General features: G+C 43.3%; 1 long non-coding RNA gene across 1 annotated transcript; it reads right to left on the bottom strand.

The window, feature by feature from the left end:
- Nucleotides 1-329: 329 nt before the first annotated feature.
- On the bottom strand, nt 330-13,114 carry LOC142103407 (uncharacterized). Its single transcript, XR_012679339.1, has 4 exons — nt 12,984-13,114; nt 11,498-11,608; nt 10,347-10,431; nt 330-975 (listed from the first exon to the last, which is right to left on the bottom strand). It is a non-coding gene; the product is annotated as an uncharacterized LOC142103407 (long non-coding RNA).
- Nucleotides 13,115-22,920: the final 9,806 nt, after the last annotated feature.

The raw sequence follows: 22,920 nt of genomic DNA, 5'->3' as shown, positions 1-22,920 counted from the left end.
GTCTTGTCGCATTATTTAAATGTTTCAGATGTGATTTCTTATATTTGGAAACCGGTAGTTTTCTCTAGGTAGTTTCATAAGTTTGTGAAAATATGGGGTGATCTTCATACATTCCTAATGAGTGGAGTGAAACATGTTGTGTAGGAGTATCCTGTAAAGCTTCAATGTAATGTGTTTGAGGTCCAAACACAGAGGAGCACAGTATCTCAAATGGTGAGAGCTTCTTTATCTTGCATCTCCTGGAAGGAAAGCATGACCTGTTACCATGTGCCTGTTCCTACATCTGTGTCAGTGACAGGTAGAGATTAAGTAAAAGGATGGTTCACACAGACAATAGCATAGCTTTTTTATTTTCAAAGCCCATAAGTCCTGGCACTCCTTACAGACTGCTGTCTGTGGCACAAGTCACAATGCCACTGACTTGGTAGAAATGTCACTGGCATTATACCACCAATTTAAATGTCAAGGACAGATACAGAGAGAACGCGCCAAGAAACAAACATATAAAAGTTATTCTGTCTCCTATTTAAGTACGTAAAGTTAATGTTTTCAAGTGAAGACTGAAATGTTGTCTGTGTGTGTCACATTTTATAAACATTGTGGAGACAGTCCAAGATAAGAATAATACTGATTATGTAATGTAATATAGAACGGCATTTGAAGATGACAGGCTCCGCTGTCCGATGAATCCTGTAGGTGGATTACACAGCTCCTCTGTACTGCTGCTGTTTGAAACTTCGTCTGAGACATGTCGGTGAAGGTGAACTGAACACTCCTGGGGTGCAGCCATTAGTGTTAGCTTAATTAGTATTCAAATGTAGAATTCACTACACTTCACACAGCATAGAAAAGTTACAAGATTCCATTCTGATAACTTTGTTTTATTAAACATTTAATATGAATTTAAGGACACTGTATCATACAGAATCACGTGAGCTTGAGGTCCTTTGTTTCTCCTCTGCCTTCTCAGCCCGTCTGTGAAAGGGACACAAATCAACAGTAACATTATAAACTTGCTCGCAAAGCATTATTGCAATTAATTTATTTGGGTGGAGTGTATCAATTGCATTTTAAAGGGGTTGCCCAACTCTCATTCATTGTTTTGTACAAACCCTTCTTAAATACAACACTTTGGGATAAATTTATCAAGCGGCAAGATTCTGTCCAGTTTCAAAAGTGGAGATGTTGATTATAGCAACCAATCCGATTCTAGTTATCATTTTGTAGAATGTACTAAATAAATGATAACTAGAATCTGATTGGTTGTTATTGGCAACATCTCCACTTTTCAAACCCGCCGGAATCTCGCAGCTTGATAAATATACCCCTTTGTCTTTCTGGGTTCATCCTGTGCCTTTCTGTTATATAATGATATTATCAGGCTGCGTTTCTTATTTTCATTGTCCTGGAATAGGACAACTGTATTGTGCTCTCTGCATTGGGTACCATGTATTTAGAGAACAACTCTGTGTTGTGTCTCAGATGATATCAATCCATAGCTAAGAAACACAGAAGGAAACTATGTATTTCAGGAAAGGTAAAAGAGGGTGTCTATAAATTAAAGGTATCTGGAGGTGGAAAGCAATTTGTAATATTGAGTGAGAGCTGCCATGCTGCTTTCCTGAGACAAAAGCAGATGCCAGTGCAATACTAACCAACAGCACAGAGAATAGAACAGTTCATTACAGATCTTTTATGAAGCAGCAAAATTGCAGACCTTTCAGACTCACTATATATGGGAATGCACATTGGTAGAAGCATTTCTACCAATGTAATAAAAACATTTAAATATATTATAGTGTCATAAAATCTAGACAGTCCTATTACTCTCATTATTAAAGATATAAATAAGGCTTGAACATGTTTGTAGAAAAGTTGAAATGCATGAAGGGTTGGTCCTATATTATGCATTTCCACAACCCTGCAAAAGTAGGTACAGATGTGATTTTCCAGTGACATTCCCAAAACTGGAATGCACCTTAACTTTCACAAGGAGGACAAATACGTACAAATGGAAAGAAGCTAGGTCTAATTATAGCACACTTCCAAAGTCTGCCCTAATGTATATATAGGACAGTGTTGGCTAACCTGTGACACTCCAGGTGTTTTTTTTTTTTTTTATAATTCTTTATTTTGAGTGGTCAAGCGATACAAGGTATACAAGATACAAAATCTGAAAGTTACAGTGTGTGCATAGGAAAACATTTACATTGTACTGAGATCCTGGAAGGACATCCACAGGGAACTTAAGCTGTAAAGTGACCAGTTTTTTTTTTTATATTATTTCTTGCTTTATCATACATAGAACAGACAGCATCAAAGTAGTATTGGGGGGGGGGGGGGGGGGTTGTAAGAGAGGGGGGGTGGGAAGGAAGACCACAAAAGTTAGGCAGGGGTACAGTCATGGGGAAGGTAATAAATGTGTGTTAGAGGGTTAGGGGTTGGTAGAGCAGGAGCAGGGACTCTCTCGCCACACATGGGCCATCACGAGGGAATCAGGTATCAGAGGGAAACGCGCTTGCCGCCATTTGCCATGGAGCCCAGACTTGAGTGAAAGCGTAACCTCTATCGTGTAGGTGGTAGGTGATCTCCTCCATTGCTGCCACATTCCAAATTTGTTTTTTAAGGGCCGAAAAAGTTGGAGAGGAAGCACGCTTCCAGTTGAGGGCAATAAGAGATTTGGCGGCTGTGAGGATGTGGGCCGTCAGTTTTTTGGCGAATTTATCAAGATCCGGGGGAGGATAACATAGGAGAAAGATCCAGGGGTCCCTTGCAACAGGAATCTCAAATAAAGTATTGATAAAGCCATGGATCGCGTCCCAGAAGGGAGCGATAATTGGACAAGTCCACCAGATATGTAGCATAGAACCCCTGTGGCCGCAGTTCCGCCAGCAGTCCGGCGACGTGGAGGGGAACATTGCATGAAGTCGGGTGGGGGTATAATACCAGCGATAGTAAATTTTATAGGATGTTTCTTTTAGTCTGGTCGATATAGAGCTTTTGGCTATCCCCAGTCTCATGTCCTCCCAGGCCTCCTCATCTGGTGGAGGGCCGAGATCTCTCTCCCACTCAACTTCGTGGGGGAGCTGAGGGTGAAGAGTGGAATTGAGAAAGATACTATAAAGTTGTGATATCATGCCCTTGGACATGGGGTGGCGTTTGCATAGGTTCTCAAATGGAGTGAGGGGACGCAGTATAGAGTTGGGTGGTAGGGATCGCAAAAAATGGCTGATTTGAAAGAACTCAAAGGGGCTAAGCGTCCGGCCTGGGGAGTGTAACTGGAGCTCAGCTAGCGGAAGCCACTGGCCCTGTTTCGAGAAATCTGATGGAAATTTAAGGCCGGCCTGAGTCCAGAGACGGTGTCTCAATCTAGAGAGGCCGGGAGGGAATATGGGGTTAAACCAGATGGGGGTCAGGGGAGAGAGGGCAGATGTAAGCTTTAATTTAAAGGAGTAGGAATCCCAAATCTTAATATCAAATTTGATGGTGGGAAGGAGTTTGGAGGGCGAGGGGCGGTGTATAGGGGATAAGCCCCAAAGTGGTGTCAGATCAGGGAGGGCAGTGTGCGCCGCCTCTAGGTCCAGCCATGACATGGAGCCTGAGGGGGCATATGATGCAACAATTTGAGAGAAGTGAGAAGCTAGGTAGTACATCTTAATATCGGGTAGACCCCTCCCACCACCGGGAATAGGCTTCTTCAGGACAGCCACCGATACCCGTGGGGGCCTATGGTTCCAGATAAACCGAGTGAGGGCCTTCTGGATGTTGGATAGGAGGGTGGCAGGGACAGGAACTGGTAGGGTTTGGAAGAGATACAGCCATTTGGGTATGATATTCATTTTTACTGCGATGATCCTGCCCAGCCACGAGATAATAAGGCGGTTCCAGGAAGCCAAATCAGATTGCGTTTTGGCGAAGAGAGGTGGGAAATTTTCTTGGTAGAGGAGGTCGTATCGGGATGTGAGGTAGACTCCCAGATATTTTATTTTCCTGGTCTGCCACTTGAATTTGAAAGAGGACCGTAACACTTCGGCCTCCTGGGGGGAGACATGGAGCAGTAGGGCCTCTGATTTTGTATAGTTTATATTATAGTTTGATACGTCACCATAGGCCTGGAGAGCGTTATACAGGTTAGGTAGGGAAATCGTTGGTTGGGAGAGTGAGAGCAGGACATCGTCCGCAAAAAGCGAAATTTTAGAGTTGATGTCCCCCACCTGCACACCAGAAATGCTAGGGTCATGGCGAATTTGAGAGGCCAGTGATTCAATCACCAGAGCGAAAATAAGGGGAGAGAGGGGACAGCCCTGCCTCGTGCCGTTTTGGATGGCTAACGGGTTTGAGGGTACCCCGTTAATCAGGACTTTAGCTGAGGGTGAGGAATATAGTGCCAGGACGCCAGTGAGGAAGTTGCCAGCGAAGCCAAAGGCCTCAAGAGCCGCGTTCATGAAACCCCAAGAGATCCTATCGAACGCTTTTTCAGCGTCCAGAGAGAGGATTATAGTGGGGGATCTCCTGGTGTTTGCAATGTGTATGATATCAATGGCTCTTCTGGTGTTGTCCCTCGCCTGGCGGCCCGGAATAAATCCCACCTGGTCATAGTGGATCAACGAGGGGAGGAATATGTTTAAGCGGTTTGCTAGGATTTTAGCGAAGATCTTTAGATCCAGGTTGAGAAGGGAGATGGGTCTGTAGCTGGAACAATGAAGTGGGTCCTTCCCCTCTTTTGGGATCACTACAATTCTAGCTTCAAGCATTTCAGGTGGGAAGGGGGTTCCCTGTAGGACACCATTGTACAGGGAGAGCAGGTGAGGGGCAAGCACACTCGAAATTTTTTTATAATAAGCTGCGGTGAATCCGTCTGGGCCTGGAGATTTTCCATTCTTTTGGGATTTGATAGTAAGCAGAATTTCCTCCAATGTAATTTCCTCGTTGAGGAATTGTAGGGCCTGAGGGGATAATTTGGGAAGTTTAGATTTAGCTAGGAAGTCTGATATCAACGAGGAGTTAGACTGCTGCGGGTTGGAGGCAGGGGGAGATGGGAGATTGTATAGGGCGGAGTAATATTGCTGGAAAGCCTCTCTAATGGCAGCGGGGTTATGGAGGAGCTGATTCTTAGAATCACGGATTGATATGATATTTTTGTGGGACCTTTCTGAACGGAGCCGTGCAGCGAGAATTTTATCTGCCTTATCCCCCTTTTCGTAGAAGGATTGCCGGAGCCATTTAAGGCGTTTGGCTACCTGCTTGGAGAGAAGAAGATCTAATTGGGCCTTAGTCTCGCGGAGGGCTAGCAGAATGGAAGGGTCTGGAGAAGCCTTGTGTTTGGCTTCTAGAGATTGTAGTTCAAGAGATAATTTATTGGTCATGATGTGGGTTTCCTTCTTCCATCTGGAGGCAATGCTAAGCAGGTGACCCCTCAGGACTGTGCGCTGTCCATAGAGTGGCCCTAGAGATATCTGGGTGGTCGTTGAGCTCAAAGTAATCTTCGAGGTGAGCCCCGAGCTGGGAGATTATATCCGCATTATGGAGCAGGGAGTCATTAAGACGCCAGGTCATGGGGCGGGGTCGGTCTGGGAGGCCGCATAGATCTATAGATATAGGGGAGTGGTCAGACCAAATCATTGGGTGAATTTGGGCCATCTGGATGTTTAATGCGAGGTTGTGGCTGAGCAGGATCATATCAATGCGTGAGTATGAGTGGTGTGGTGGGGAGTAATATGTATAGTCCCGAGAGGACGGTTCCTTCACTCGCCAGGAGTCGTAGAGAAGCTGGGATTTCATGAGACTGAGGAGAGATTTAGAGGATAGGGGGTCAGAAGTATTAGGGGGGGCAGCCACAGGGGGGGAACGATCCAAGGATTGATTCAAGACAGCATTGAAATCTCCCGCTACGATAAGGTCCCCCTGACGAATACGGGACAGCAATACATCTAATTTGGAAAAAAAGCGGTTCTGATGCTGATTGGGAGCATAAACATTAACTAACGTACATAGTTTGTTGTTAAGTCTACCCACCAAGATGAGGTATCGGCCTTCTTTGTCTATGAGGGAGTCAATGTGTTCATATGTCAAATGGCGGGCAAACAAAGTCGCCACCCCTCGTTTTTTGGTTGAGTGATCGCAAGCATGGTATGAGATGGGGTATGCTTTGGAACGAAGTTCTGGATGGGAGTTATGTTGAAAATGAGTCTCTTGTAAAAAAATTAAATCGCCCTTATGAAGTTTTAGGGTAGCGAAAAGCTTACCCCTTTTCTGGGGGCTATTCAACCCTTTAACATTAAAGGAGAGTGCTCTAAAGCCCATGTGCAGCGAGGAGGAGGAAGATCAGGAGAAGATCCAACACAGAGTGGTCAAATAGGAGAGGGGGAGGGTTTGGAGGGGGAGTGGGAGAGGAAGGGGGGGGTGTATGGTCACTCGGCGAAATAGGCCGGGACCTGTAGTGCCGACAGTGGGAAGGAAAACTATGCGCTGGGGAAGCACATAGGTCAGCAAAAGAGCCGTAGGCTCTAGGGAGGCGTGGCGAGGTCGCGAGAGGGTACATCACCGGGGAGCGATGAGCTAGGCTCTAGGTGTGCATCCCTCTGGTTCACCTGAGATATTGTAAATATTAGCAAAGGTAGCAGGAATTCACGAGTGGAAGAACCGTGTGGGCGAGAATGGGGGGGGGGGGCATATTCCCAAGGCAAAATGGAGGGTAGGAAATGTATTCCCGGGGGTGGGGGGGTGTTGCATCGGGAAATAAGAGGGGAGGCAGTTGAGGGGAGTCAATGAGGTAGGAGAAAGTAGTGTGAGAGTTAAGTAATATCAAAGAGGAGAAAAAATTAGCAGAGCACAACAGTTTCTTTGAACAACAAATTCACGGCTCGAGTGGGGTGTCCCCGGCCGTATTTCACAGTCACCCCAAGGTGGGTGTGAAGAGAGTGGTAGCTCTGGTTAACATTGGCTTAACATTGTGTAACATAACCTAACATGGTATAAGTTGGGGATCCTAGGCGCCCCAGGACGCGCCCCCTCATAGGGGAGGCATCCGAAGGGAGCCGGGATCCAGCAGCATAGTTATAACGAAACCAAGAACATCAGGAACAGACCAACAGGTAAATAATACAACTGTGATAACCTGCAAAACATTGCGACTAGATACAGTGAGACTTTCAGGTATCATAGCCCCACACCATTAGCATAAGGGGGCAAATATTGCAACAAAGAAAAAGAAAACAATTTATATAAAAAAAATTTTTTGGGAAAAGAAACACAAGACAAAAACCTGGTGCTGCAAGTCAAGTCCCAGAAGTTTCGGTGGGTCGTGGAGAAGATGATGAGGCCGGTGGGATCGTGTTCCACTCGGTCCTGGGAGGTTGACGCGTCGGCTGTTTTGACGCCCTCTGGGGGAGGGGAGAGGGTACAGGGAGGACGGGGAGTCCTGTAGTGATGCCAAGGTTGGGAAGTAGAGCTTGTGCCTCAGGAAGGGTTCTGGCCATGAGCATAGAACCTTGGTGCCAGATTAGGAGGCGAAAGGGGAAACCCCAGCGATACTTGATTTCTTTTTGGCGGAGAAGTGCAGTTATCGGTTTGAAGTCCCTTCGTTTGGCCAGAGTGAGTGGGGAGAGGTCTTGGAAGATCTGGAGGGTGGCATTATCATAGGTAATTGAAGGGAGTCGGCGTGCTTCCCGCATAACAGCCTCTTTTGCTGTGAAATAATGCATTCTAAGGATAACGTCCCTGGGTTGAGACGGGTCCTGAGCGCGAGGTCTGAGTGCACGATGGGCCCGATCCAGTAAGAGTTGTTCCTCCGGGATTTGGGGGGAAAGTTGTGTGAAGAGCTTTTTGAGGTAGAGTTCCAAGTGGGCAGACTCCACACTTTCAGGTATCCCCCGAATTCTCATGTTGTTGCGTCTGGCTCTGTTGTCCTGGTCCTCCTGGCCCTCCTGCAGCTGGAGGATGTCTTGGCGGATCTGGTCCAGATCCGTATCATGTGTTTGCTGGTACGTCACCACCTCTTCGACACGGTGTTCCAGATGGTCTGTTCTGTTTCCAATATTCACGATATCTGTCTTCAGGGAGAGGAGGGCCTGTACCGAGGTTTTGACGTCTTTCACCTCTCTGAGGAGGGACAAGAAGTCCCGGCGGGTGATAGGGGAGCAATCGTCTTCGTCAGATCCTGAATCAGAGTGTTCACCAGATCTAGTCTGGTTTTTTTGCTTGGAAAGGTAGGGGAGAAGGTCTCCCCCTGCAGATTTTTTGCCTTTAGGCATTTTGGTAAGGGGGGCAGGGGAGGATAAGCAGGTGGTACAGGTGAGGGGAGCCCGGTTGTTCCACAGGGTGTAGCTCAGGGTCCAGAGGGACACAATTACATAATTAGAACCAAGTCATTTTAGAGGGTTGGGTCAGGCCACAGAGCAAGAAGGTAAGCAAGTAGCCAGGCTGGTAGAAAGGACCCGTACACCCGGTCAATACTGAGTAAAAAAAAGACTTCAGGCAGGCACAGGGTAGTGGGCCATCCAGGGGGAAGCAATACAGGAGGGGGGCATACAGTAGTTGCCAGTGCTTCTTACCCTTTAGTGGGGTCACAAACCTAGTGCAGCTAGGAATCAGGCTTCCGGGTAGGTCCTCTTTATTGTAGAACCTCAGGAAGGCAGCTGTAGGCGATGTGCAGCCCTAGGGGTCCGGCCAGGAGTCTCAGGTAGGGGGTGATTGATCCCTGACCTGTAAAGCCAGCCAGAGGTAGCGAAGCAGTGCCGCTCAGCGATGTAGCCCCGCCCACCGGAAGTGAGCGTCCCGCGGGTCGCGTCGGCACTCGAGGTCTGGAGTCCCGACCGGAAGTAGGCCTGTCCCCGGGGGGATCCACCGATCATCGGCGTGAGGGAGCCCACAGGCAGTGGAGGGGCAGCGGGGAGCCGCGGAGGTCGCAGGAGAGGTTCGGGAGGAGTGGTCAGCGGGCGTCCGGGGCTCCAAAGAAGCGGGCAGCTGAAGGTGTCAGGTGAGCTGATGGCGCTCAGATGTGCGCTCTGAGTGTCCCGCTTGCCTGGTTGTTCTTTTGAGGCAGCTTTTGGGGATCAGAAAGCCCAGTTTTAGGGTTTTGGATGAGTGGATCCACGGAGCCCTTGGAAGGAGCAGCTTTCCGGAATGGCGTCCTGGCCACGCCCCCTCCAGGTGTTTTTAAACTACAAGTCCCAGCATACCCTTCCAGCAATAAGCTGCTATATATTGGAAAAGCATGCCTGGACTTGTAGTTTCACAACACCTGGGGTGTCACAGGTTAGCCAACACTGATATAGGATAACCACTAATCTCAAATTCCAGTACCATATACAAAAAAATATATACGTACAAAGGCACTCATGGAAAAACACAAGGGGGAGAGAGAAAGTGTTTTTCCATGAGCACCTTGTATATGAACACACAGTTACAGAAAATGCGGAAAAATTAAATGCAGTATGTGGGTTCATAAATAAGCCCCAGAATGTCTTAGAGATGTTTTGCTTAGCAAGGAGATCAGAAAAAGGGATATATTGTTTTCATACATCAAATTTCAGCATGACATAGCTCCCAACATCCAAGTCACATCCTTATCTGACAAGGCTACACCCTCAAGGCAAGCCCCATCCCCTTTCACCCTTGAAAATGTGGGACAGCCCAAAATATTGTTGCCAACTATTGAATAAAATCCCTTTTATGAAACCATGATATTTTGATATCCAACTGTTAAGGATAATTATGTGTCTGCAGATAGGACATTGGAGGAGTGTACAAGATATTTGAGTGATAGAAAAAAAACATTAAAAAGTTCTACTATTAAATTATATTATAGGTATGGGATTTTTTATCCAGAAAAACAGAAACATGAGACTTGCCACATGCTTAGTTTTTTCTCCTTCTGTGTATCAAAATTACACTTTTATTTTGGTTAAAAATGTTAAAACTAGTACAAGCTATTTAAATGAAAAAAGGTAATTGTCACTGTAAGGAGCACTGCTTATTTAAATGATAAAAGGGAATACCAGAAAGTGCCAGAAAGACAGTAATTTGAAATGTCATGTTATATTATAGTAGATTTTAGATACGGTGCCCCAAATCATGAAAAAACAGAAACAGAAACATTATGGCCTAGATTTACTAAAGTGCGGGTTTGAAAAACTGGAGGTGTTGCCTATAGCAACCAATCAGATTCTAGTTATCATTTACTTAGTACATCCTACAAAATGACAGCTAGAATCTGATTGGTTGCTATAGGCAACATCTCCACTTTTTCAAACCTGCAGTTTAGTAAATATACCCCTATGTCTCAATAATTCCAGATATAGGTCCCATACCTGTATTTTCTAGTGAATATTAATTATAAGACATACTTGCGGTATTGATTCATGTAACAGAAGTATGCAATGCCAATGAGCACACACAGCCCTAAAATTCCGTACAGGACGTACTTTCCCACTGTGAATCAGAGAAACAAAGAGATGAATACATACAGGTGAGATAATCACAGTAAAACAAATAATCAAAAAATAATAATGCAATGGTGTAACTAGCAATTTCAGGCCATAAATATGCTATGGGACCTTGGGACATAAATTATGTGAATTAAATGTAACTACCACGACCTGACACTGAAACTTGAGAATCGATTTATCAAAGGGCGAAAAGCCCTAATGGGTGTTTTTGACGTTGATAGGGCTTTTTACACTTCATCCTATATATTAAAGGTGTTACCTTTGGCAAAAAAATAGGTGGCAGAGGTTTCCCCATTTGTTTGAAAGGGTGACCCTATTTGGTAAGTATTGCAGAATGGCATTAACAGAAGGACAGAATTGAACAAAATAATTTGATTAAATATTGTACAGTAAGGATCTGCTTTAAATGAGTATGGCTATTGTGTCGCCCCCAGAAAATAAAATGGAACATATAACTCATATATTACGTAACTCGTATATCTACCTCTATATTATTATGTATAAAAAAGTATATTTTTAAAACTGTTTTTTAATAAGAGTGGAACTGCAAGCTCAAAGCGATCTTTCAGTCCCATACATGCACCAGGCTCTCGCACATGCTCAGTACAGCAGAATCGGGGCCTCCAGAGAGATAAACAACTTGTATCTACATAGCTTTCACTCTGACAGCTGAGTATCACCAGTGATAACATTTTGTTAAGTTACAGCAATAACTGTAAGCATTTTTATTGCCTTATAAGTAATTGTAAAAAAAATACACAAAACCTGCAAGATTTCAAATTGACTACAAATGTACTATGCAGTACTTTAACATACTTTTTTTTTTACTACGTTTGCCAAACTGGAAACATTGAAGTTGCATTTCACGAAGGGTAATTAGAACAAATGGGCAATCCATTCTTAAGACATAGCTACCTATCCATGTGCAATTCCGCTACCTGAAATGCAAAGCACCAGACTATCTGCCCCACCCCCCTAATATTTCCCATGGTCTGCAGATCTTGAATAAATGATGTCATTGCAGTTTTGTGGTTATGATAGTACATTACCTGCACTAAATGAGTCATCTCTCTTGACTCTTACTAGAGCATTCAATAGTGAGAGCACCATTTCAGTGCAAATTGTCTTCAGCGCACGGTTGTAGATCAGATTCAGCTACACTGTAATAGAAGTAAGGTACATTGCCTTCAACTGGTATTCATAGTCATTATGTGACAGATGTTTATAGTCAATAGCTATAAAAAATAATACATTGGGCTTCAGATTCACTGCTAAAGTTTCAGGGCTACATAATATCAAATCTACCATAATTACCAGCAATATGGGCAAAACTGTACCTTGCCATAGAAGATGTGAGAAAACTATTATGTAGGTGGTACCTCACCCCTTAAGAGATTGTTCTGTGTCTGCCTTCTTAGCCTGATTGATGCCTGCATTAAATCTCTAGTTTAGCAGAAAAATGGCAGGCAATGGTAGGGAGTACCATCAGAGGACAGACAGGACTTTAAGTGAGATAAGCCTAGAGAGCTAAATAATTAGATTAACTGTTGTTCAGTATTATTGTATACTGAACAACACAGCAAGATGATACATAAACTATTTTTCTTTATTAATAAACATTTATAGCTGCATTGCACAACAGGGAGGAACTGGAGCTTTATAGCTCCACCCCCCCCCCCCCCCCCCCCAGAGTCCAGGGGACTGCTCCATGCTGTTTTCCCCATGGTTAATCTCACAGCTCTGGCTGAAAATATAGCCACACAGTCATTACATCCAGGTCAGTAAGTAGTGATAGGGGATTTTAATACGGTCAGTTGGATTAATTACATCTGTTTTGTGAAAATCTCCCTTTTGAGTATTAGCCTCTTAGGAATTGGGATCCATAGAAGCCACATGGGCAGCCATAGAGCTGTAGTGTTAACAAACAGGATTCTATTCTATCAGAACGTTAACCCCTTCTTCTCCCCTATGGAGAGGACATATCTGATCCACTGATACGGCTTTTGTATAATTTAAACAAATTATTTAAAGGCATTGTTGCTAGGTTCCAATGTTGCTAGGTTCCAAGATAATTGGTGGCCATAGCTACAAAACTCTTGCTGCATTCTTTAATGTGCTGTCAGTTAAAATCTGTATGTATGCTAAGTATAAGTATTACTAACCCATGAACTTACCAAAAAAACAATGTGCACAGAGCAAGGATCACTATATATATAGCGAGGGGTTCGGGGCTTGATGACACAAAATAGCGTAATTAAGTCCCACCCTCATCACGTCCCGGAGAATGCCTGCTCTCCCAGGAGTCCAGGGGAGGTCTCCCCGAAATTCGGGAGCCTCCCAGAAATTCCGGGAGAGTAGGCAAGTATGATATATATAATATGAGATATCAGAAATGGGGAGTAGGTAGCATAGCAAAAGCTGCCTGATAGAGGCAAATGTACCTGGACAGGAGTAATGACAATTTGGAAACAAATAGAATACAGAAAAAAAAAACTTCACACTATGCTTAATACAAACACTATAATGTTACCTGACCTGATCACCACAGGATACTGTCTTCAATCATCTAACTGCAAACAATGATGTGGCAGTAGGGTATGAGTTATGAGGTCATTAAAACATTTCCTATTGTGGTGTCACTCCTGTGACTGCTGTGCATTCAGCACATCCTATTATTACAAGTCATCTCATACATAATTTAATTGAACATCTCACCTACAAATGCACCAGCTGTTTCTTTCATTTTCTAACCTGTATTAGAGTAATGACAGAATCTTCTTTTCTGCGCAATTATTGTTAGAACACGTTTCATGAATGTCTCCCATGGTGTTGTTTTTTCAGTAAAACAGTACACATATTCTGTGAATGGAGACTGGGAGGTGTAGCAGCCACAGGACATCTGGATAAACTTTAATTTCTTAAATTAGAAAAACATTACACTGCATGGAGGCTCCAGCACTGACACTGTTAACTAATACTTAGATAGTGGCTATATTATATGAAGTTGTAGAAGTCTATTAGCATTACTTGACATTTCCACTTGGACTATTGCAGGAAATGGATTTCCCATTTGATTTGTAAAGTAGATAACAATAGATGTTTGTATTTAATTTGTAAATCTGTATGCTGTACTTGTGTTTGTATTTATTTACATCCTATACTGAAAATGAGACTTTCACATTTATTAATAACTGTAGAGACAAACATCTCTCTTTTATTATTATATTAACATGCATTTATATTGTACTAACATACCCCAACAGAGGGCACTGTTCCCTATCCTATAATGTATAGGAAAACAGGAGTTTGATACATGCGGCTATGTGCCACTTATTGCATATTGGTCCAGCCAGATTTCAATGGACAAACTGGTTAACGGGGCTATGTGAGCCAGTCAGAGGATGTTTGAATATGGCAAGAAAATAAATTTGAGTTCGAGTGAGGGGTATGGTTTGTTTTCCTGTTGTCCACAGATATAGAGATATCAGGGAGGCAGCTTCTGCTCACTAGTGAGAATATTAGCTAATTTTTTGAAAGATTGAGTTTCAGGTGCAGATCGGAGAGGATAGATTTGGTTATCATCCCCATTGCAGTGATACTGGATTCCAAAGGAGCGTATCAAGTTTTCCAAGAGAAATGGTATAGATAAAGAACAGTATAGGACTTAGACATGTGTCTGAGCAAATATACATCACTATTTTTTTTTTTTTTTAACGTGTCTATTCCAAAATATGTTTAGAGCACAAACATGGCCACGTCTAAATGACCCCCAATATGCGGAGCACTAATTAGTGTAAGGGGTAAAACCCCTTTAATTTGGATGGGATGGGGCGACTTTATGTGTTGTTGGTGGGGTACACTGCTTTGAAAAGTGATTCTCCTTTGGAACATAGGTTTTTTAAAAATAGGCTTTGCAATTAAGGAGTCGGAGGGGCCTTTGACCAGTTAATATAGTAGTAAACAAAAACTGCTATGTCACATGAACACATTTCTCACTTTATTATAAAAAGTATTGATGATAAGACCCTGCTAATTTATTATAATGCAAAATGTTAACAAACCCTGAATGATTAGGCCTTTTAGTTAATACAAAACACTCCATTATGGCCAGCTAAAAGTACCCCATTGTACAGGCATATATAAGCAATATCTGAATATTTGTGGTCAATCAAATATAAACCTCTACCAGCCCCATCTCACTAATATTTAGTATTCTAGTGATTGCTGAGACCACAGAGAGCATCCATGTAACCGCCACACAATCATGAGATTAAGCCCCCCAAAGCTGCTCTATTTTTTAAATATCCCCTGCAGCCATTTTCCTTAACCCCGCTGCAGCCATTTTCCTTAACCCCGCTGCAGCCATTTTCTTTAACCCCCCCTGCAGCCATTTTCCTTACCTCTCACCCTGCATCCATCTCCCCTGCAGCTATTTTCCTTACCTCCACTCTGTAGCTATTTCCCCCTGTCACATCAAACTCCCCCAGTCACATATATCAGCCCCCTTCTCTGCCCTCCTACACACATATTAACCTCTCTCCCTCCCTATAGATTTGGATGGCAGTCCCCCCCCCCCTCCCTATAGATTTGGGTGGCAGTCCCCCCTCTCCCTCCCTATAGATTTGGATGGCAGTTCCCCCCCCCCTCCCTCCCTATAGATTTGGATGGCAGTCCCCCCCCCCCCTCCCTCCCTATAGATTTGGATGGCAGTCCCCCCCCCCCTCCCTATAGATTTGGGTGGCAGTCCCCCCTCTCCCTCCCTATAGATTTGGATGGCAGTCCCCCCCCCCCCTCCCTATAGATTTGGGTGGCAGTCCCCCCTCTCCCTCCCTATAGATTTGGATGGCAGTTCCCCCCCCCTCCCTCCCTATAGATTTGGATGGCAGTTCCCCCCCCCCCCTCCCTATAGATTTGGATGGCAGTTCCCCCCCCTCCCTCCCTATAGATTTGGATGGCAGTCCTCCCCCCCCCTCCCTATAGATTTGGGTGGCAGTCCGCCCTCTCCCTCCCTATAGATTTGGATGGCAGTTCCCCCCCCCCTCCCTATAGATTTGGATGGCAGTCCCCCCCCCTCCCTATAGATTTGGGTGGCAGTCCCCCCTCTCCCTCCCTATAGATATGCATGGCAGCTCCCCCTTCAGTTACCTGTAGCTGTGCTGGCCAGCGTCGCTCTTCACTCCTCAGATCAGCAGACAGGAAGTGAAGATTTCCTGCTTCCTGTCTGCTGCACGGCAACAGGCAGCCTAGCGATTAGCTGCCTGTTGCTGACCACCAATGCCTTTGATCTCGCCACCTCCACCCCCCACCCCCGGGGCGACCCCCCCCCCAAATGAATGATTTTTTAAAATAAATAAATACCTGCAGCGCTGCGCCCCCTCGGGACCCAGCATCCCAGGCTGCAGCCTGATCAGCCTAGTGGTTGATCAGACCCTGCACCGGACATTTGCTTTGTATCATCTGAGATTAGGGTCCAAAACATACCGGCAGGTTAATTGGCTGCTATTAAATGCCCTTAGTCTCTCTCGGTCTGTGTGTGTGTGTGTGTGTGTGTATGTGTATTAGAGATGCTCACTGACCCCCGTGAAGTGGTTTTGATTAGGGATCTGGACTAGCTTCGTGTTTTTGTTTTGGCAAAACCACCCTCGTGTGTTTTGGTTTTGGATCTGTATTTTTTAGAAAAATTGCTAAAATCACATAATTTTGCTCTTTTTTGTTCCTACATTATTATTAACTTAAATAACACTAATTTCAAGTCATTTGCAGTCAATTCTGACCACCTCACAGGTCACAATATTATTTTCATACACTTTCAAACAAAGACTGCAGCAGTTTTTGCCAGTGATAAGAAAAAGGCCATTGTCATGCCTGGGCATAAGACCAAAAATCCACCTCTTATGTGTGGAATTATTTTTACACAAATCCTAACAACAGTTGTCTATCCATTTGTAGCGTTTGTAAAGCCACAGTCAGTAGAGGTAGGGACCTTAACTATCTAGGATGCTCATCCATGTTACGCCATATAAAGCAAGTTGATGGAAAGCTCTTGGGAAAATCAGAAACTTATGCTAAAAAATAACAACAAGCAGTCCAGCATCAGCTACCTCCCTTCTCTCATCTACATCCCAGCACCTGCAATCTACACCCACAACAACTTCATCATCAATATCCTCACAAGTGATGGGAGTTAGTCCTGCATCCAAGTTACTAAGGCTAGATGACTACTCCCGTATCCAGGACTCCTCAGAAGAATCCTTGTGTGTTAGGCCCACTGCTGCTGCTCCTGCTGCTGGGGGTGGATCTTCATCCCAGAAGAAGACTACTAGTAGTTTACAACAATTGACTGTTAAACAATCCTTTGCAAGAGGAAGAAAGTAAGTAAGCTGTCACCCAGTCACAAAGCGGATCACAGACGCCATGTGGACTATGCTGGTATTAGATCTGCATACAATATCCACTATTAATGCAGCTGGTTTTAGACAGTTACTTGAGGTCTTCTGAACCTATTACCAAATTCCCCACCGTTTACCGGCCACTCAAGAAAGGACTAACTGCAACCACATAATTTTGCTCTTTTTTTATCCTACATTATTATTAACCTCACTAAGACTAATTTCAAGTCATTTGCAGTAAATGTTGACCACTTCACAGGTCACATTATTATTTTCATACACTTTTGGACAAATACTGCAGCGACCTGGCTGGATGCTAAGCGACAGAGCAATGACTCAAGCACACAGCAGTTCCTAGCACATCTAGGACACATTGTCACACAGCAGTGGCAGAAAAGAAAAGTGGTGTAAGATGGAATTGTCCTTGATCCCTCCGACCCGCCTTTGCTGGGTGTTGGATTTTTAAAAGGACATGCACACTTTAACAAACCAAGCACTTCAGCCACAAAACTGCTACTCTTTGTGGCTGAAGTGCTTGGTTTGTTTGGGCTAGGGGTGTGCACCCAGGCCCGGTGCTCCCATTAGGCAAGGTTAGGCACTTGCCTAGGGCGCCGGGCTCTGGAGGGCGCCACAAGAATGTAAATTACTTTAAAACTGTGCGGCGACCGCTGACCATACCTGTCACGGCCGCCGCACGGGGGAGGGGGGAGAGGCTATTGCTCACCACCGCCGCCTCTCTGCTCCGCCTCCTCCCCTCCACTCACTAGTGTCAGTGAGTGGAGGGGAGGAGACGGAGCAGAGAGGCGGCGGTGGTGTGACAAGGTAAGGAAAGACGGGGTGATTTTTGTGTGTGGGGGGGGCGCAGATTTTTTCAAAATGCCTAGGGCGCCATGGACCCTAGCACCGGCCCTGTGTGCACCGGGGACTTTTAGTGTTTTGGGTTCTGATTAGCTTGAGGTTTTGGGTTCTGATTTGTTTTGCCAAAACACCTGACGAAAGGTTTTGGTTCTGATTTCAGGTTTTGGGTTCTGATTTATTTTTTAAAAAGCATAAAAAGCGCTAAAATCCTGTTTTGTGGTTGTTTTCCACTCCTACACTATTATTAACTTCAATAACATTCAATAACAATCATTTCCACTAATTTCCAGTCTATTCTGAACACCTCACAATATTGTTTTTAGTCCAAAACGTTGCACCGAGGTAGCTTTCTGGACTGCGTAGTGGAGTGGGCCAATTTGGTACCGGGGCCACAATACCTCCGCCTTCAAATGGTCTCAATTCCACTGCACAGCTGCCTGCTCCTACATCCTCTGCAGCATATACAGGGTGTAGTTCCAGCGCGTCAATACCTCTTGTCTTTGACGATGACAGGTCATTTTCATTAATTTTGAATTTGGCAGCAACAGTCAACGTTTTTTAATATCTGATACGCATCTATCTGGACTGCGTAGTGGAGTGGCCCCGGTACCCAATTTGGTACCGTGGCCACAATATATCACCCTCAACTGGTCTGAATTCCACTGCACAGATAAAAACAAAGAAAATAGTATTAGAAATGGCAGTTCCTCTTTTTTGGAACTATAAAAACAAAGAACATAGTAATAGAAATGGCAGTTCCTCTTTTTTGGAACTACAGAAACAAAGAACGTAGTAATAGAAATGGCAGTTCCTCTTTTTTGGAACTACAGAAACAAAGAACGTAGTAATAAAAATGGCAGTTCCTCTTTTTTGGAACTACAGAAACAAAGAACGTAGTAATAGAAATGGCAGTTCCTCTTTTTTGGAACTATAAAAATAAAGAACATAGTAATAGAAATGGCAGTTCCTCTTTTTTGGAACTACAGAAACAATGACCGTAGTAATAGAACTGGCAGTTCCTATTTTTTGGAACTACACAAACAATGACCGTAGTAATAGAACTGGCAGTTCCTATTTTTTGGAACTAAACAAACAATGACCGTAGTAATAGAACTGGCAGTTCCTATTTTTTAGAACTACACAAACAATGAACGTAGTAATAGAAATGGCAGTTCCTCTTTTTTGGAACTACAGAAATAATGAACAGTATACAAATAAATAAATAGTAAATAGCAGTACCTATTATTTTTTGGTACAGCATCAACAGTGAACGTAGTTTGACTTTTAAATAGCAGTACCTATTATTTTTTGGTACAGCAGCAACAGTGAACGTAGTTTGACTTTTAAATAGCAGTACCTATTATTTTTTGGTACAGCAGCAACAGTGAACGTAGTTTGACTTTGAAATAGCAGTACCTAGTATTTTTTAACTAATTTTTTTATCTTTTTTTTCAATTATTTTTTTATAATTTGTTTAAATTATTTTTGTATAAGTTTTTTATAATTTTTTTATAACTTTTGAGCTCATCCTTAGTTTGGGCCCACAAAAAAACAAGGTAACAATGCCTTAAGCCACCTAAGGTAACAGTGCTGTTAATGAACTCTACTGTGGCAAGATGTTGTCATCATCCTCAGCCTCATTCTCAACCTCATCAGTGTGTACATCACCCTCACACATTAATTCATCACCGCTGGAATCCATCGTTACAGAAGTCTCAGTATTTTGAAGTAATTGGCAGGAAAGTCCTTCCTCGTAAAACTTGAAGTTCATTTTTATGAACATCATCATTTCCACATTTTGAGGAAGTAGCCTCCTACGCCGATCGCTGACAAGGTTCCTGGCTGTGCTGAAAACTCTTTCCGAGTACACACTGGAGGGTGGGCAGCTTAGGCAGTGCAAAGCGAGTTGATTAATGGGTCTCCAAATTCCCTTTTTTTTCCTCCCAATATGTAAAGGGACTGTCTGATGTGTGTATTTCTACACTGTCGTGAAAATAATCCTCCACCATCCTTGGATGCTGATAATAGGATCAGGTGGAGTGACGGCAGAGGTGTCACGTTTTTTGGTCAATTCTTTTAGACCAGACCAGATGTCAAAATTTGGTGCTGAGTCATCTGCATCATCCCTGAGTGTCTTGGGAAAGCTAAGTATTTTCCTAGCAGCAGTTGAGTGAGAAACTGAAGGAGGAGACGTCGTCCTGGCACGTAACACTTGAACTGTCATCTTGCTCACCAGGAGCTCCTTGCATCTCTTCAGATCAGGGCCTCTTAGTGAAGCCAGTGATACACAGAGTAGCCTACCTCTAACAAATGTGACGTACTTGGGTACATGCTGCTGCTGTTCCTACTGGTGAAGGCGAATCACCAACCCAGTGGGTTGTCAGAGTCATATAATCTTTTGTTTGCCCACTTCCGCTTGTCCACATATCTGTGGTTAAGTGTACAGTGGGTAGAATGGCATTTTGCAGCCCAATAATAACATTTTTACGAACCTTCTGGTAGTAGTGAGGAATAGCTTTTCTACTGAAACGGTGTCGTGATGGAATTTGATAAAGGGGACAAAAGACCTCAAGTAACTGTCTAAAACCAGCTGCATTAATAGTGGATATTGGACGCAGATCTAATACTAGAATAGTCACCATGGCGTCTGGCAGAGGATTTTCTTAACAGTCAATTTTTGTAAACTACTAGTAGTCTTCTTCTTGGTCTGCTTCACCCCTAGCAGCAGAAACAACAGCAGCAGTGGGACTAACGCTCAAGAATTCCACACATAAGTGGATTTTTTGGTCTTATGTCCAAGCATGACAATGGCCTTCTTCTTATCACGTGCCAGAAATGCTTCCACTGATGTAGGACTTAAGAAACAACATCATCCTCATCAACATCCTCATTAGCGCCCTTGTCGGCTACACAAGTATCCCCCTCATCCTGTTTCAATTCCAAAGTGGCATCCTCAGTTGGTGTATCACCGGCTACACTCAGGCTATTCAGGCACACATCAGCAGAACTGCTGAAAGGGCCCCTCTTTATGGGTACACTAGCAGAATGCTCACGATTACACATAGCACTCGTGGGTAGACTCTCCTCAGTGATTTGTGTCATTTCTGAATCTGAACATATCTTTTCCTCTAATGCCTTACTGTTTTCTTCCAGCTCGGCTTTTACACGTAAATGTATTTGGGCACCACTTTTGGAGTCCGAATTACTTGGTCTTGCTTGGTCACGACTGACCTTACAAGAAGATGCTTCAGTAACAGTTGAAGATCTCTCACTCATAGAGAAAGGCAAAGGCCTCATTCTTTCTTTGCCACTGCGTGTGTAGAATGGCATGTTGGCAATTTTATTTTTTTCGGCAGATAACTTTACCTGAATTACGGCTCTTTTTTTCTTCCCTGACCTAAAAACACTATGTACTTTTACATAGGCTTTACCAGATGACATACAGGGATTACTATTATCATGACTGGTGGCAGCAGATGTTTGGTGCTCCTGCTCTTCTGTGTGCTGCTGTGAATCCATTTTGATAACACCGTACACTTTGACTGCAAATTCAGAAGAAAAGCCTGCCAGGCCTAGTATTTGTATTTCAGCAATGACAATTAGCAATGGAGCTCTTGTCTTTGGGTGTAACCTATATAACACTGTACAATTTGAATGCAGAATTACACCAACCCTGACAGCACTATTATTTGTATTTTTCTGCAATGAGATTTAACAATGGAGCTCTCCTCTTTGTGTGTTACGTATATAACACAGTAGAATTTGAGTGCAGAATTACTCCAACCCTGACAGCAATATTATTTGTATTTTTCTGCAATGAGATTTAGCAATGAAGCTCTCTTGAATGTCACTGTATACTTTGTTGAACACTGCTACCCCCTCCTATTTCAATTCTATCTATTTGCCTGCCCAACTGCTCTACATACTGTGTCCTTCTGTGTCCCTCTCTCAAATGGCGCTAGATCGCCATGGAGGGCGGTATTTATAGATATCAAAACTTCCGAGATCCGATGACATAACGATGACGTTTTTCCTCGTTTTCGATTCCGAAAAAGCGCGAAAGTACCATGCCGACTCATCTTGGTGCTCAGATTCTCTAAGTTCGGGTGTCTTCGGTTCTCGAGGAACCGAGCATGAGCATCTCTAATGTGTATTTTAGGGGATATATATTGTAAGCTCCAATGGGGCAGGGACTAATGTGAATGAGTTCTCTGTGCAGCGTTACAGAATTACTGGCGCTATATAAATAGATGATGATGATGATCTTTATAGTCAGTCTACAATGATTTTTTAGCTTGATAGCTCACATAGAAGGTAAATAAGGAGAGAAAAGGACAAAGGACCACTGTCCTAGTGTATTATCCTTTATTTAAAAATATATGGAAAACAATACCCAAGTTCTACTGAAAAGAAACTAACCAACAGATCCATAAAATGTCAGGCAGTTCTCATTGCCAATAGCCCGAAGTAAAACAGCTTGTATCAGGACAATCATTGTGGAGTATGCCATACAAAACACATTCATTAAAATAACAAGGCAAATCTTAAAACGATGTAGCAAGTATTTTTTTTGCAAAATGGAAGGTCATCAGCTTGAACAAAGAAACATAAGCAGTTCACTAACAATTTAACACTGGATTCGTGACTTGCTATAGTTTGCAATTTCAATTTGATATAGGGAGAGACCCTTCAAAATTACCAACATGTATCAAACCTTTTATAAGGTATCAGGTGTTTCTAAATGAAATTCCTTAGGGCCTGATTCATTAAGGATCTTAAATGAAGAGGTATCTTATTTCAGTCTCCTGGGCAAAACCATGTTACAATGCAAGGGGTGCAAATTAGTATTCTGTTTTGTTAAAGTTAAATATTGACTGTTTTTTCATGTAGCACACAGATACTTGATAGCTTATTTGTACACTGAAATTTAAAGTTGGTATTTGTGTGTTACATGAAAAAACAGTCAGTATTTAACTTATGTGCAAAACAGAAAACTAATTTGCACCCCTTGCATTGTAACATGGTTTTGTCCAGGAGACTGAAATAAGATACCTCTTCATTTAAGATCCTTAATGAATCAGGTCCTTAGTGTCTAATTAGAAACCAATCTGTGTTGCAATCGCTTATAAGTGGTAATAAAACCAGAACTACTAGACAAAAATATTTTTAAAACTATTTAATTTATATATTATCACATTTTGTATAGTAGGAAGATTATTTTGAAT

The sequence above is a fragment of the Mixophyes fleayi genome, chromosome 10 (assembly GCF_038048845.1).
Source record: "Mixophyes fleayi isolate aMixFle1 chromosome 10, aMixFle1.hap1, whole genome shotgun sequence".
Lineage (NCBI taxonomy): Eukaryota > Metazoa > Chordata > Amphibia > Anura > Limnodynastidae > Mixophyes > Mixophyes fleayi.
The sequence above is the reverse complement of the archived record's forward strand: the minus strand, read 5'-3'. Positions and strand labels throughout refer to the sequence as shown.